The 15785-nt window shown below is 48.1% G+C and overlaps 1 long non-coding RNA gene across 2 annotated transcripts; it reads left to right on the top strand.

The window, feature by feature from the left end:
• Nucleotides 1-1849: 1849 nt before the first annotated feature.
• Nucleotides 1850-8964, top strand: LOC141567919 (uncharacterized). Of its 2 annotated transcripts, XR_012490892.2 has the most exons (3): nt 1850-4904; nt 6119-6301; nt 6808-8964. It is a non-coding gene; the product is annotated as an uncharacterized LOC141567919 (long non-coding RNA). The 2 variants fall into 2 exon arrangements; XR_016021557.1 differs by lacking the exon at nt 6119-6301.
• Nucleotides 8965-15785: the final 6821 nt, after the last annotated feature.

Below are 15785 nucleotides of genomic sequence, written 5' to 3'. Positions count from 1 at the left end.
TGCTTGGCTTGAAGTGAGTGCTTAATGGAAAGAGACCAACAGAGACAGTCCTTAAACTTGAGAAGCTTTTCGTCTAAAATAGAAACAAAGTAAAAGATGGAGGGTATCTGGATAACCTGTCAGTAACTGTGGTACCCTGAACACTGGACACGAATCCCTACCATTCACTGAGCCCTGTACCAAGTTTTTCACATGCATTATCTTACTTAATTCTCCGCACTTCTATGATATGGATTACTATTAATATCTTCATTGTGTAGCTGAGAAGACCGAGGCTTAGATTAAGTAAGTGGCCCAAGGTCACAGTAAGTGGCAGACAGGCTCTGAAATTTAGACTGTGACTCCAGAACCAAAATTTAACAATGTCCCACATGGCTTGTCTAATGAGCCTCGTGCTGGAACAGGAAAGGGAAAGAAAACAGTAATACCCAGCACATTCCTCTGACCAAATATGTGTTCCTTCTATTGCCTTGGGGACCACTTCCTATGTGCCAGCAGTTCTGGCTAGATCGCTGGGGTTTTTTGACTTGTAACAATCTAAAATTCATTAAAAAAAAAAAAAAAGTTCAGCTTTTTATTGAACAAGTGACAGAAGAAGTTTTGTCAAAAAGACCAAAGCCCGTGTCATTATCAGACTCCTCAGATTCTTTCTTTGCTTCCACTTTGTCCCCAGCTGGGGCAGGAGTGGTGGATGGGGCGGGACCTCCTGCTGAGGCAGGGCCACCAGCCCCTGTTGCAGTTGACATTGTGCGGCTGTAATGAGGGCACTGATCTTACAGCACGGCATGGCTGTCACCTCATCATTATGCCGGATGAGGGCTGAGGAGGTGCAGGCGGGCTTGGAGACAGAGATAGCTGCCCGGGGTGGTGACCACCAGATGAAAGGGCCTCACCCCAGTGTGGCCTCAGCTTCCTCAGAAGGACCAAGCTCCTGAGCAGAAGCAGAGGAAAGGGCCACTCTGAAATTCTAGTAGGAAACATGCGTGTTTAAATCGATAGCCGAACTGCATTTATTCCTTCGTTCTAAGGCACTTTGCCAGGCAGTGCACGAGGCAGTGAGGACACACAGACAAAACGTGGTCCTGATGCTCTAGCGCTGGGATGAAGAAATGGAGAGAGTATGCAGAAATCAGCCTGCGGGCGCACACTGGGAGCCCAGAGCCAGGGCCCAAACCCAGGCCTGTCACAGCCTGTCCTGTTCCACCAGCCCCGCTGACTAAGGACTTTCGACAACCTAATGTATTGTTTCTTGTTGGGAAAGTCTTCCAGAGGCCTCCATTGTTTGGAATGAAGTTAGGATAGTCACTTGAAATGATGTAAGGATGACCTAAGGCTGGGAAGGCCCTGAAAAAAATTCCCTCAGAAACCCGAGAATACTAAAGCCCGAAGAAGCTCTCGGAATAGCTGATTCTGAGTCAGGACAAAGGTGACACTGTGCGGCTCCTGGGAAAGGAGGCTAACGGGTGTGGTGACACCTAGGAAGTTTCCCAAAGGGGAGAAGGAGCGGGATTTGGCAGGGGAGGCATATGCATGTCAGAGCTCGTTGCAGGTACTTTCCGGCTTGGAAAATTAATGACAAGGTAGAAGAAAATGAAGAATGGAGAGCATCATCTGATAAAGGACAGCTTTGATTTCTGCCAAGTAGAATCTGAATTGGCAGGTGGCTCACGAAGCCAATAATTGGACCTTACCGAGGGGAATCTTTCAGATGCTGACTAGTAAATACATCACAGCCGTGCAGAAGGTGGCTGCTGTTACAGGCATGTGTGAATGGGCACAGAAGACGGACGCAAAGGGGTGAGGACAGTGTCCTGCGGGGTTCTCTGCAACTTGGCTGCATGGGGGAGTATGAACCGACAGGACCCCTTCTTGGATCTGGGTCACACCAGAATTTTCTCCTAAAGGTAGAACCCAAAGAAATACAAGTTGCTTTCTTACAGAATCAGGAGTGGACTGCGTGTTACTAGGCACACATCCCTGTAACCCTCGGGAAAGGAACAGCATAGAAGGTTTGTAGGAAAGGCCTGAAGGAACTGAACTGCCCTCCATGTTGGGTTCTACTTCTTGGAGACTAGCAGTTGGCTAATCCAAGGAAGGCCTTTCTATTTGCTCGCCCTTGTTAGGTTATTATCAAAGGCTGCTGGAATAGGCCCTCCGGAAGGGTCTAGTAAGACCCACAGCAATCTTTCACTTGTCAAAAAGGGAAAGGGACAATCATTTGTCCAGTTAATGGGTTAAGCCTCAAATTTCCTATTTAATAGCTGAGGTTTTTGTTGTTGTTGTTGTTTGCACAAGTGGGTGTCTCATTCCCTCCCCACCCTCACCAGCAATCTCCCATCTTAGCCATAACCACACATCTAGACACCTGCTTTCCCCTGCAGGCTGAGCCCAAAACATGCCGGGAAGTGGGTTCTTTCCTGGTGTTGTCTTTAATAAAAGCGCTTGCTTGTCACCTTTGCATTTTTTGAGCAAACGTCTGCTTCAGTGCTGACAATAAAAAAAGGTGCCATTCCACCAAGCCATGCTTCAAACTCTGCCACAACCTGCACTGGAAACGCCTTCCTGCAGGTCCGCTTCTTCCTCAGCACACGCATCGGTGTCTGCTTCCCAGAGTGGGGACCACAGTACAGCGCCCGGTGCAGGCTTCCTGACGCCTCTGCTTTCCAAAGGGACTCAACTCCAGGCTGAACCGCAGGCTGCTTCCCGGGTCAGGAGCCTGAGAAAAGCCCTCCCCATCGCCATGCTTTCTTCAGAGACATCATCATAAATAACCGGTAGCGCACCCCACTGCACCCCACTTTGAGGACTTTTAGGGTTGAAAAGAACCACCGCAGATTTCAGCTCAAACCCTGACTGCCATCCCTCAATTGTATAAAAGCGTTTTCTTCATCTCTTGCTATGTTCTCAAAAACAAGTAGATAAATAAAAGCAAGAGAATTCACCCAAAATCAAGTCTGAATGACAAATTCAACAAATTCCTAAAGGTTTGTTTCTTTCCCTAAGAGCACCTGATTCTCTTGGAGTTCAGGCCCCAAACCCCAGGGCCATCAGACAAGCTGTTCCTGGGTCTGAAGCGGTTTGAGTGAAGTTAGTTTCCACCAAAGGGAGCGGCTGGAGCAGAGGAAAGGACTCAAGTAAAATTTCAAAAACCTCCTTAGTCCTTTAGGAAGTGAGTTAGTCATTAGCTTCCTAATTCTCTCGCTTTAAATAGTCAGATTTCTCCACCTGTGTGTGATGCCACCCTGAGCTCTCAGGTGGGAGCCCCATGCAGGCCATGTGGACACCCCCCAGGTGGGCTCAGGCGGCCTGCATTCCTGATCCCTTGGTTAACTCCTTTCTTAAAGGACCAGAGACAAATGTAAACATGTATTATGAAGGTGACTGTCCTATTACAATTTAGCATCATTATCTCCTTTGAAATCGCACAATGTAAAGTAGGTAATTTAAAGGAGGAAACCGAGAATCCAAGTTAGGTAACTTGCCTCAGGTTGGCCAGCCTGATCTCCGAAGAGTGACACAACCAGAACCGAGACTTTAACGAGCTTCATTCTAGGCCCAAGCCCTTGCCACCACACCATGACGGCTCCCTCCAGCTCCCCATCCCCGAAGAACCTGTTTGGTCATGTGTGCAGTGACACTATTGGGCTCCAGTACCTTCTAGTTCTGAGTCCTGGGGTGTGTGAACGCTGCACTGCAGACCCACAGACGGCAGGAATTGGGAGGATATCCTTCTGCGGCGAGGGCTGGGCCCCATCCACTCCCCAGGCATCTCCCCACATTCCAGGGACAAACAGCTAATGATGCAAAGAGCTGCCTCTGCAACCTGGTCAGCCTCATGGCTGCGCTTTGAGAGCAAACAGCACTGTGGTTCCAGACCTATTGGGGCCTGGCTGCCCTGAGGTTTACCCTGGTTCTGTACAAGTTTGCTGAGTCAATTAATAAATAAGCAAGGGTGTAGGAAGAACTTTCATCGACGTCACAGAATTATGTCAGGAAGCCAAAAGATCCCTTAGGACAAAAGAACGATGTGTACAAACGAGCCTGCTTGTTCCCAGAGAAGACTCACAGGGCCCAGGGAGTGACAGTGTAGCTGGGGCTCCGACCACGTGACCAGCCCGGGGCCAGCCCCATCCTGTGCAGGTAACCCCCACATCGGTATCATCCTCATTCTGTAGCCAAGACAACAAACGAATAGGAAAGAATAAGTAACTTGTCTAAAACCACAGTCCAAATTCCGATCCAGTGTCTACATTCAAAGTCCATGAGATTTAAATTTCTTAAAAAGGATTTTACAATGAAAATTTTTCCTGAATTCAGAGCCCTCCTCCTAATTCGCCTAACGCGTAGAGTTTTGAATAGGTAATAAATACCCCCGGAACGTGAGCAGCGGGCCCAGCCTGGCTCCCAGCGGGGTGGGAGAGGGTTGGGGAGAGTGCAGGCTGTAAACCCCTTAAGCTGTTTCGACATTCCACTGGTCTGCAATGTGCTACAGGGGAAGTGAGAACCGGAGCCTGAGGCCTGGAGCTCACGTTTATAACCAAACGTGTTTAAGAGCTGGCTCGGAAACCTATGGTTTCCCGAAGCCCAGATTAGATCTGCCCACTGCCATTCTCGGAAAAGCAGTTTGCCAAGAGGAAAGGAAAGTGGACACGTGGATGTGCTGAGCTCCTGAGCTCTCAGACTTGCCGGCTCCTCCTCTTGACCAGGATGATCAGTGATTTCTGAAGGAGCCTCGGCTGTAAGACCCACTCGCCAGGACCCAGGACAGAGCACTGGCCTGTGAGGGAAACACTGGGAATGAGCCCAGCATCTGAGGGAGCCACATCGCCTCCAGACATCTCAGGGCAGCAACACGGGATCTTTCCTGCTGGTGTGCCTGGAGCAGATTAACTAGGTTCTCTAAGGTGATTTCCTTATCTGTCTGTCCGTCTCCCTCCTAGGGCTGTTGGAGTGGTTTGTGGAGGTCACCTGTTAAAGGCACTGTCGTTGCCTGGCTTTGGGTTGCCATGGTTACTACTGGCTGGAGACCCCAAGGTGTCGGATTTGGTCATTTGGGACAAAGGATATGTCACAAAACAAAGTTGATATGTCACAATTGTTCCAAACCACCCAAACTACTGTCTGTTATTTTTAAGAATATTTTTTAAATTGGGGTACAATACACATAAAATTTATCGTCTTTAACTATTTTTAAGCGTACAGTTCAGCAGTGTTAAGTACACTCATGCTGTTGTGTGACCGATCTCCAGCACGTTTTGATCTTGCAAAAAACTGAGCAAAACACCCACTGAACAAGCCTCCATTTCCATCTGCCTCTCAGCCCTGACAACCAGGGCTTTCTGCTTCTGACCGACCTGACTGCCTCTCTTGTTAAATCAGCAACACTCTTAACTTTGCATGTCAACACACACAGCAAACATTCCACAGAAGGCTGCTCACACTAGAGAAGCTGAAGCAGGTTTAGTCAGGGGAGAGCCACACCCTCCGCAGCCTGAGGTTGGGGCAATTTTCAACACCCTGACTCCCTCCCTACTCACAGCTGGAGAGACAGAGACCCTGCGACAGCCGCTCAGCCTGTGACTGGGGCTGGCACTTGTCTCCCAGGGCTGCACACTATCTGCCTGCTCCATCGCCGGTGCTTCCGGGCTTGTGGTTTGGCAGTCTGTGTGCTGCCATCATTAGTCAACATGAAGAGCTATTAAAGCTGGTGCTGGTAATTGACATCTCTCTGATTTGGGTTTTCTAACTACCTGATTAGAATACATACATGTTGTAGGACTGGAATGGCCGCATGAAATTGGGTTTTCAAAACTCAACTTCCTGTGAATGTGTGTGTGTGTGGACGTGTCAGACGGTAGTGAGGCAGGGGTGGGGCGTTGGGGGCGGGGTGGTGAAAAGAGAAGAAGGAGGAGCCCATCTTCTCTCCCCAGTAATCTAACCTCCCACACAACTCAAACGTGAGTGTCAGCGCGCGCTCTCTCTCTCTCTCAAACACACACACACACCAGGATTTTCAGGCTCTGTGTTCTGGCTGCTGCTTGCCCCTCCCGTGCCACTTGTCACAGCTCCCCCTCTCGCCACTCACTGCACCCAGCCACCATGAGCTTCTCTGTTCCAGGACTGCTCTGCCCCACGGCCGCCGCGGCCCCTCTGCCGGGAACACTAGACCAGACCTCTGCATGGCCAAGTCCTTCTCAACTCTCAGGTCTCACCTCACACACCATCTCCTTAAAGAAGCCTTCCCTCACCAACTGCCTGATTCTGAGTGCCACCCCAAACCGAGCCTGAGACAAGACTTTGGGTACAGGCAGCTTATATGGAAGGGGATCTCTGGAGCATGAGGGCATGAGGAAGCAAGTCAGGAAGGGAAGTTGTAGGTATCCGCCGTGGGCTACTGTGAGTCCTGACAGACTGGATGGAATGCTCCTCAGAACAGTCCCACCAGTGGTGAGGACGCGTTTGCCTTAGACTAATTCATTTGTTCTGTGTATTTTTCTGTATCTGCATTTACAATAAGGTTTTTTTTAAAAAGTCCCTCTGAGGGGCGATGAAGCTGAGATACACACTCACCAACTCCTGTCCCTCTTTGGTTGATGGTGTCTCCAGGGGACACTCTAGTCTGCTGGGGTTGGGGGGACAGAGAAAGCCCTTCGCAGAGAGACCAGGAAATCTTTTGCACAAAGAGGAACTGGGACCTCCAGAGTGGGTGGAGAGGGTAGGAGGGGCACTGATGGGTCTGCCATGCCCCCACCCCAGTGACAGTACACCCACCTCTGCCTCATCATTCTCTGTTTATCCTAATTCCAGGGGAGGAGCCGCTGTGATGCTAAAGACACGCTTCAGAGCCTCTCACTGGCACAGGCCCTGTCCTGGGATGAGCCCCACCATGTGTTGTGGATTGAACTGTGCCCCCCTAAAAGCCATGTTGAAGCCCCCAGTACCTCAGGATGGGAGCTTATGGGACGTAGGGTCATTGTGGATGTAAGTAGTTAAGACGAGGTCATGCTGAGTAGGGTGGGCCCCTCATCCAAGGTGACCAGTGCCGTTATAAGAGGGACATGTGAACATAGAGACGTGGAGAGAACACCATGTGAAGGCAGATTATGGCAGTGATGTGTCTACCAACCAATGAATGCCTGGGGCAACTGGAAACCAGGAGAGAGGCACGGAACAGATCCTCCCCCACCCCCCCGTTCTTGAAAGGAACCGACCTGCTAAAATCTTGAACTTGGATGTTTAGCCTCCAGAAGTGAGAGAACTGTTGTTTAAGCCACCCAGTTTGTGATACTTTGTAATGGCAGCATAGGAAACTGATATACCCTGTACTCATGGGGTCATATGTGTGATTTTTCTAAAAGAGGGCTCCCCAAATAAGCCTCAGGCCCCCCCCTAAACTTGGATCTGCCCTTGCTTAGTCCCTGATTCATCTTCTTCATAGCACACATCTCTATGTGAAATCATCCTATTCAGATATTTGTTCAGTTCATTTATGAGCCCATGATGTGGGGCTCTGTGAGCAGGAACTTTGTCTGCTGCAGTATCTCCAACTCTCCGATAGACTTGGCACATAGTTGGGCCCACTTAACTTTAGTTCAATAGTAAACAAACTGCCTGGTCAGACCTATGCTCCCTTACATTTAACTGGCTCCCAACTTGGGGACACCTGAAGCATGGCACGAGGCAGGCAATCCTGAAACAGAGTCCTCACTTTACAGACTGTCCAAAACCCACCCCTTCTGGATAAAGAGGGTTGGTTCCCAAAATCATTCAGGGTTGGCGGTTCCTGGAATGGTGTCATAGACAGAATGTTTGTGTCCCCCCAATAGTCATATGTTGAGGCCCTAAGCCCCCAATGTGACAGCATTAGAAGGTGGCCTTTGGGAGGTATTACGTTTAGATGAGACCATCGGGTGAGGGCCTCATAATGAGATTAGTGCCCTTCTCAGAAGAGACCAGAGCTTCCTCTTTCTCCACACACACAGACTAGGTCGTGTGAGCACAGGGCGAGTTGGTGGCTGCCATTAGCTAAGAGAAAGGGCCTCCAAAAGAAACCTCCTCTGCCAGCACCTTCATCTTGGACTTCCCAGTGTCCAAAACTATGAGAAAGAAATGTCTATTATTTAAGTCGCCCACGCTGTGCTATGTTGTTATGACAGCTGGAGCAGACTGAGACAAATATCAAGCAGTTCACATAAGCTAAGTCCTGGATACTTTTACTGACTGCAAAAATAATGTTCTAAAAAATAAAAAAGACAAAGAAGAAATATCATGCTCTGTTGATGATCAGCCCTCGCCTGGAGTCTTCGGTCAAACTTTAAGAGGGAAAAGCTTTCCGACAATCAGAATGGCCCGAAAAAGGCCTGGGCTACCTGCAAAGCTGTGAGGTGACGTACCCTGCGAGTGTCTCTGCCAGCAGGTGTTTCTTCCGTACAGGGTGGTGCCTCCCAGGAAGACAAGGCAAAAGGATTCTGTCCCCAGGGCCTGGGGGTCAGGTGTCCCCTTGGGACCCTTTCACCTCTTAGAGTCCGCGATTGTAGGAATGAAGGTGGGTGACTGGGGAGGACAGGACAGGAACACAGTGAGACCTATATCACAGGAAGGAATGCGAATGTTTGATCAGGGACAAAAATCACCCCAACCCATCTGACCAGAAGAAAACTGAGAGGCACATGTTCGGAAAATGATAGTGGTGGTCTCTGAGAAGTGGGATTGTGGGTGACTTGTATACCTTTTTGCTACCTTTCTATGAATTACAATGAACTCCTTTAGCAACAGAAAGATAAACTGAACAAAACTGTCCACAAGTGTATTAACAAACTGCTTTCCCACCCTCGTTTGGTCCTTGTACACGTCTCCCTTCATTGTGCTCACCCACAGCCGGTAGTTAAGTTCTCTCTCCTTTCATGAGTCACCTGTTTTGTGCCTTGTGACTATACTTGGAGGATAGTAAATCCCAGACCTTTAAATATCTCATTGTTGTTCTTTGTGTCCTTCGAAAAGGGATTTGCAGTGGATAAGACCTGCCTAACTCTGCTCCGGTCTTGCCGCGGGAAAGTTCCTTCCACCCTCTGTGATCAGCTGCAGCTGTAAACTGAGGGCAGTAATCTTGCCTCCTTCCCAGGGTTCTTGTGCAACTGAATGAGTCAAACGTGTGAAGGCAGGTGGCTCACAAACAGCCAGTGGTAATGACCTGTGGTGATGAGCTCAGCCTCGTGGTGATGACCTGTGAGGCCAGTGGGCCTGGGGATACACGGCTCTGTACACCCCAATGCACCCCCGCAGAGCTTATGGGATGTCCACGCCACCGATGGAGCTTGTGACAGGTGCAATGCAGCAACGCCCTTCTCTGGAGAGGCGTCCCAGAGTGAGGAGGACAGATGCATCAGCATAAGGCCATCCACCTGGCCTGACAGGAGGCTTGAAAGTGTGTTAGGGAGACTGGCCAGGGTCATTATTTTTCACACAGTTCTGATGAAGAAGCTGGTAGAATGTTTGGGGACAGTGGCAAAGCTGGGAGTAAATGCCAGTGCTTTTACTCCTTGGACTGACGGGCAATTAAGATGCGTGACCCACGTGGGTCAGAGTAAGTAAGGAGCCTGGGGAATGGCAGCCACACACGTTACCCTACACCCTGGCCACGTGGAACATGCAGAAGTTGCCCCACTGTTCCCATTGCCCCGGCACATTCTCCCCACAAACGCTGCAGGGCTCACTCTCACTTCCTTTCCTGACCAGTCCATATAAAAACCCGGCAACTCACAGACCCATGCATTTGGCCTTCTCCACCCTCCCTTTTCTTCACAGCACTTACCAATTGCAATATTTGATGTGTGTGTGTGTGTGTACATGAGCATATATGTACTTGGACTTATGATGACTCTGTTTCCTGTCCCCTGCCCCCAAGAAAAGCCCATGGGGCAGGGACTTCAGTTTTGCCCAGAGCTGTATTGCCAGTAACTAGCACCGAAGCTGGCTTACCGTTGCCAGTCAATAAATATTTGCTGAACGAATTAATGAAGTCTCTCCTCCCACTTACATTGCTGCCCTTCAGTTTCTAATTTCAAGTTACAAGTGAACTATGGACTGCAAATTACCGTATGTATTGTGCCCTGATGCCAATTAAAAAATCATTACTCACCTAACATGAACTTGGCTTGATTTTAATCTGCCATCTGAACCTGTTACAGGCCCCAGCTGAAAAGAAATATATAGAATCCCTCAAGATTTGAGACCTAAAGCAATTCCAAAAGTCTCCCCCCCTTTTTTTTCCAGCTTTATTACACGCTATGCAGTGTTAAGAAGGACTCCTGGCATTTCTCCCTTGTCCCCAGTGCTGCTAATCACACAAATGTCCTTGCTTAGGCCAATCAGCACTACCTCTCGAATTCAAAATGCCTCTCTGGCTCAGGAGAAGGTCAAAAAAAAAAAAAAGAAAAAAAAGAAAAAAGAAAAAAAAGACCCCGTGAGCTTCCACTGGAGTAAATTTTAATTTTAATGCATCAACTCACCAAACAGCCAGCTGATTAGACTTGGCTGCAGGGGAAGAAAAAGGAGGAGGGATGGAAAGTGTGGAGACAAAAAGCACTGTTTTTTTTTGTTCTTTATCTGAAACAACCTCAACACAGATTTCGTCCTGAGAACGGGCAGGCACCGAAGCATGTCTGGGCTGCACACGTCCTTGAGGGTGAGCTCATTTCCCAGTGAGTTACGGCTGGCGCCAGGCCAAAGCTCACAGCTCTGGCTTTTGCTTTCTGCTTGACTGAGGCTTTACCCAGTCACAGAAAACTGTCTCCATAATTTAGAGCCTAAGCACTTCTACCTCAGCCAATTATTTCAGCCGAAAGTTGTTTTTCCCAAAAGTAACCCTCATCTCTTTCAAAGTGTTTTTATTGTGAAGTATGTCATAAATACGGAAAGGAGTATAACATGCGTATGTATAGTTTAATCATAATAAAAACAGAGTGAGGGAGGGGGAAACAGGAGGTACTGATCCAGAGCACAAAGTCTCATTATACGAAGTGGGTAAGTCCCAGAGCTTTCCCGTACGGCGGTGCCTAGTTACCAATACTGGGGTGGATACAGCTGACCCTTGAGCAATGAGGGGGTTAGGGGCACCCCCTGCGCAGTTGAAAATCCACATAAAACTTTTGACTCCCCCAAAACTTAGCTACTAATAGCTACTAATAGCCTCCTGTTGACCAAAAACATAAATAGTCGATGAACACGTATTTTGTCTGTTACATGTGTTATATACTGTATTCTTCCAATAAAGGAAGCTAGAGAAAATGTTAGGAAGAAAATTCTAAGGAAGAGCAAATACATTTACAGTATTTATTGAAAAAACTCCACATATGGAGTGGGGCCTGCGCAGTTCAAACCTGTGTTGTTCAAGGGTCAACTGTACTTGGAAATTTGCTAAGATGGTAGCTCTTAAGTCAAGTGTTCTAATCACAAATAAAATTCGCAAAGAGGGCAGGAGGAAACTTATCTCAAACTCATCAAGTTGTGTCCATTAAGTATGCAGAGCTTTCTGAATGCCAATCATACCTCGATAAAGTGGTTTCACAAAAAAGCAGCAGAAGCAGCACCACAGAGGACCCCAGGGCAGCTTTCCCCATCACGTCCTCTTGCTCATCAGAGGTAACTGCTATCCTGACTTTTGGTTTAATTACTCCCTGCATCTCTTGTCAACCGTTTCAACTATATGTGGATCTCTAAAAGAACTACTGTTTCATTCTGAAAAGCTGAGTGGCAAGTCCAAACCTTGCTTTGAAGGGCGGGGGCGGCAATGACCCCCCGAGGCAGCCTGAGCAGGGCCTGGCGTCAGCGTCCCTTAAGGTGAGGGCTGTGGCAGGACGCAGGGTGAATGAATGAGGTGCTACTTGTCCAGCAGAAACGGTCAACGCAGAGTGGGCTGCACTGGCTGGCTTTGCTGCCTCCAGAGTGGCTCTGGACGCTGGACGTTGAAGCAGACATGTCTGAGGTGAAATCAGAGTCCCCTGGTGCTCTGGGAAATGAGGTGTTCACCTCTTCCGTGAACGGACAGAACCAGTCAAGGATAGATAAGTGGGCCAGGTACACCTTGGACATTCTGCCTTCGTGATCAAAAGACTGTAGGAGGGCGGTGGTTGCCATGTGACTCTAACCCTTGATGTGTGTTTTCTGAGTCACTGCTGCAGTCTGGACTGGCTGCCCTCTTGATCTGGGTCAAAGCTCTCTTATCCTCCCCCGTGAGGGTCCCCTCTATCCCATGTCTTCCTTTTTCTCCTCAGCGTATACCCCTCATTTTGGTGGAGCACATCCTCTGATAGTTTCCTCAGAAAAGGTGAAAGAGATGGAAATGGACAAGACTGTTGAAGACAATTGGCCCGGGGGCTCCAGCTGCCCCAGGCCCACCCCTCCTCTCTGAGGCCTTCTGGAAGATGGCCCACCAGCTGGGATGTTCTGATCTGGACTCAGTAGAAACTGTCAAAGTGGACAGAGTCTCAGAAAACTAGGAGGGCCAAGAACTAAGCCTGGAAGAACTTCGGTTAGCCCTGGCCAGCCGTTAGGAAGCCCTCAGGAAGAAGGAAACAGAAAACCCAGAGGCCCTGGGCCAGGCCCAGATAAGGGGTTGTGTGTCTAATGCTGGTGCAGCCAGAATTTTAAGGCCTGGACGACAGGGCTCCCATCACAGCAGCATTTTGGCCTCACAGGGTAGGCAAGTTGTTTGTGGGTGCTGAGGAGGCTGGGGGTACGAGAGGCAGGGGGGCCACCTCTCTGCTCCTCCACCTGGCAACCCTCTCCCTCTCCGGGAGCTGACCAGAAATGCCTGTTTTTTTCACAACTTCCAAGTTTACTGACTGGCTACTGTATAGAGATTTGGGATACTGGTTGCTTGAATTCAAAGAAAAGAAATGTTACCCACTACTTAATAAAGAGTATTATTATTATTACAAGTTACACTAGTTAATGAAGGCAGAACATTTTAGTCGTTACCCAGGGGACATGACACCGAAGTCCACTTTCTACCAAAGCAGCCAGTAGGATGTAGGAGGACAAAGGCTTGAGAATTGACCGTCATGAACCTGAATTCCCAGATGCTACTTATTGCCTGTGTGACCAGGGGCAAGTCGCTCAACCTCTCTGAGCTTCAGTTTTCTCAAACTTAAAATGAAGATACTAGATGCCTCAGTTCTGATGTATTAGTAAGATAATGTTTGTAAGTTCACCTTCCTCTTCTTCCACTATCCCATGCCACCAGGCAGTAACAACAAAACCTGACATTTTGCGTGCTAAAAGCACAGATGCAACAAACCTGTGTCATGTAAGGTGTAAACTTAAAGTGGGCACAAATAATTACATTTTTAATAAATGAATCTAAGCTGGTCTACAAACTGAGTTTGGCAGTAAAGGGTTGGAGAATTTGATCCCTATGTCAACATCCAAGTTCTTAGGGAGCTGAAAATATTAGGTTGTTGCAAAAGTAATTACGGTTTAAAAGGTTAAAAATCACTGCAGAAACCGCAATTACTTTTGCACCAACCTAATAAGACAATTAAAAAAGCTGACATGAAATAGGTGCTCAAAGCATTTGTTGTATTAGTTGGCTTTTGATCTCATTTTCAGGTAGGGCTTTTCTTATTTAAACAATGAATTCCCTTATATGCTACAAAGCAGCATTTCTACAGGTACCTGAACTAAGTAAGCTATTTCCCTCACCTAGTATCTCCATTTCTAAAGTCCTCGGTTGTTGGGAAACTCATTTAGCTTTCCGCGATATTAAATTTCGAGAACGTTCAAGCCAGTGAAGACTTCCTGGAGTCTGAAAAGAAGACCCACTGTCCACTTACCAGGCTCAGTACTGGTCAGCCAGAGCGGGAGAGCAGGTTTTCCTGTCTGTGTAAAAGAAGAAGGTAATTAGAATTTCCGTTGTAATAAATACGTATGATCTCTTGAAAGCTTTTTTGTTCTAGAGAATGCTCGTGTAGACCAAGCTCTTAGAAAGTTTCCTTTGGATGCCTTAAACAAACTCAGGGGCTCTTCAGCCAGGGAGAAGCGTTGTTAAAAGGTCTCTGGCAGTAACTAAAGAGCAGAGGAAGCCCCACCTGCAAAGCTTTGCTGGTTTCTCTTCGGAGAGCCCTGAAGTCCTAGTTTGGTAGACACCTGGGGTGGAAACAATGTAAGATCTCCATCAAATTTCCCGAATGTTAATTGTGCTTTGTGCCTTAAGGAGATGCAACTAAAAATTTATTTTGTTTTTGTCACGTGTTAAGCGCTATAATTGTCACAATGAATAGGAACCCTGCCATGGAAATCTCAACCTAGTAGTACTTAAACGGGGAGCTGACCTAACTAACGTAAGAGCCACAGCCCAGGTCAGCACAAAACACAGTCTGACAGAAAGGGGAGTGAGGGAGTGGGCACAGCTTCTCAGAAAGCAGTGTTTCAAGCCCGGAAGTGGGCCCTGGGTTTGGGCCGTAGGGAGCAGGAATCCGGGGAGTGGGACGATAGTGAGCAAAGGCTGAAAGCACATGGCCTTTTGCTGGGATGGCAATAAATCCAGTCAGGGGAAGTGGGCGGGACAGGTGCCAAAGGTGGGTTGATGTCAGGTTACAAAAGTCCACGTATAACGAGACTGCTGAGTGTCGGCTGTGGAAGAATGTTAAGCTGAGTATTTGGGAAAGGCAGCCTGGTTTTTGTGTGTAGGAGATTGGAACAGGAGATTAACTAGGAGGCCAAGGAAATGATAGGAAAGGTGATGACCGCCTGAGCTAGGACAGTGTCTGTGAGAACTATGGAAGGGACAGATGTCAGACGCATTTCTAAATAACAGATGACTACCAACCAGTAGAACTGACGAGGACTGCGAGTTCTGGCTTGGGTGACGAGGCCTGTGGGAGGAAGAGCCGGTGGTAGGAGAGAGCGGCAACGGAAGCTAAGGAATTCTGAAGTTTTCCATGTACGGTGGTCTTGGGAGACAATGTCCTTGGCTGTGCCATAACACGGATGTTTTACTTCCACACCTGAGAAGGAGTTCTTTGGAACAAACTTTGCGGAGGCTCTCCCTCCTCCTCTTAGGAGCAAGGCTAACCAGCCAGTACAGCCAGATGCCACGTCAACATGCTATCTAAAGAAACATTCCAGAATGTTCCAGTGCTCCCGTCATTCTGTATCATGTGTCTCTAGCCCGTGATCCATATTTGCTTCTTCTTGGCATTGCCCGCTCTGGGGTCCTACAGCACCTTCCTCATGCCCCTTCCTTGGGCACTACCATACTCTGTCTACATTGCATGTCTGTATCCTTCTGTGAACTCCCTGAAAGAAAAGGACTGTCTTACTTACCCGATTTGCTTTTATCTATTAATATTTTCTCCATTTTATAAATTAGAGTCTTAAAAGTAGCATAAACATTTTTGTAGAGTGGAGTAGAAATTTTGGCAGGAAAAAAAAACTAGGTGAGCAAACCCATCTATTCAGTCTCAGGATACACTGTGAGCAGCACTGTAAACGAAGGGTGAGATTAAGCACGACATAAATTAAACCCTTCCGAAAGTATCAGCTAAGGACTCGTCAAAGGAGGCCAACATGGAGGGCTCCCAACTGGCCAAACTGGGCCATGCGGACATCACATGGTAGTAATGGGCACCACACTGAAAACACTGTAACACCTGAGTGTGACGAGGAATGAACATTTACACCGTTTCCAAGTACCTTCCCACAAAATACCTACCAATGAAAGGAAAAAGAGTAAGTTTATAGTGTAAGCTTGGCAGACCCACCTGACTCAATGATCACAGTGAAGG

The sequence above is a fragment of the Rhinolophus sinicus genome, chromosome 6, assembly GCF_057876585.1.
Source record: "Rhinolophus sinicus isolate RSI-liver-muscle chromosome 6, RSI-T2T, whole genome shotgun sequence".
In the NCBI taxonomy this organism is placed as follows: Eukaryota; Metazoa; Chordata; class Mammalia; order Chiroptera; family Rhinolophidae; genus Rhinolophus; species Rhinolophus sinicus.
The sequence above is the reverse complement of the archived record's forward strand: the minus strand, read 5'-3'. Positions and strand labels throughout refer to the sequence as shown.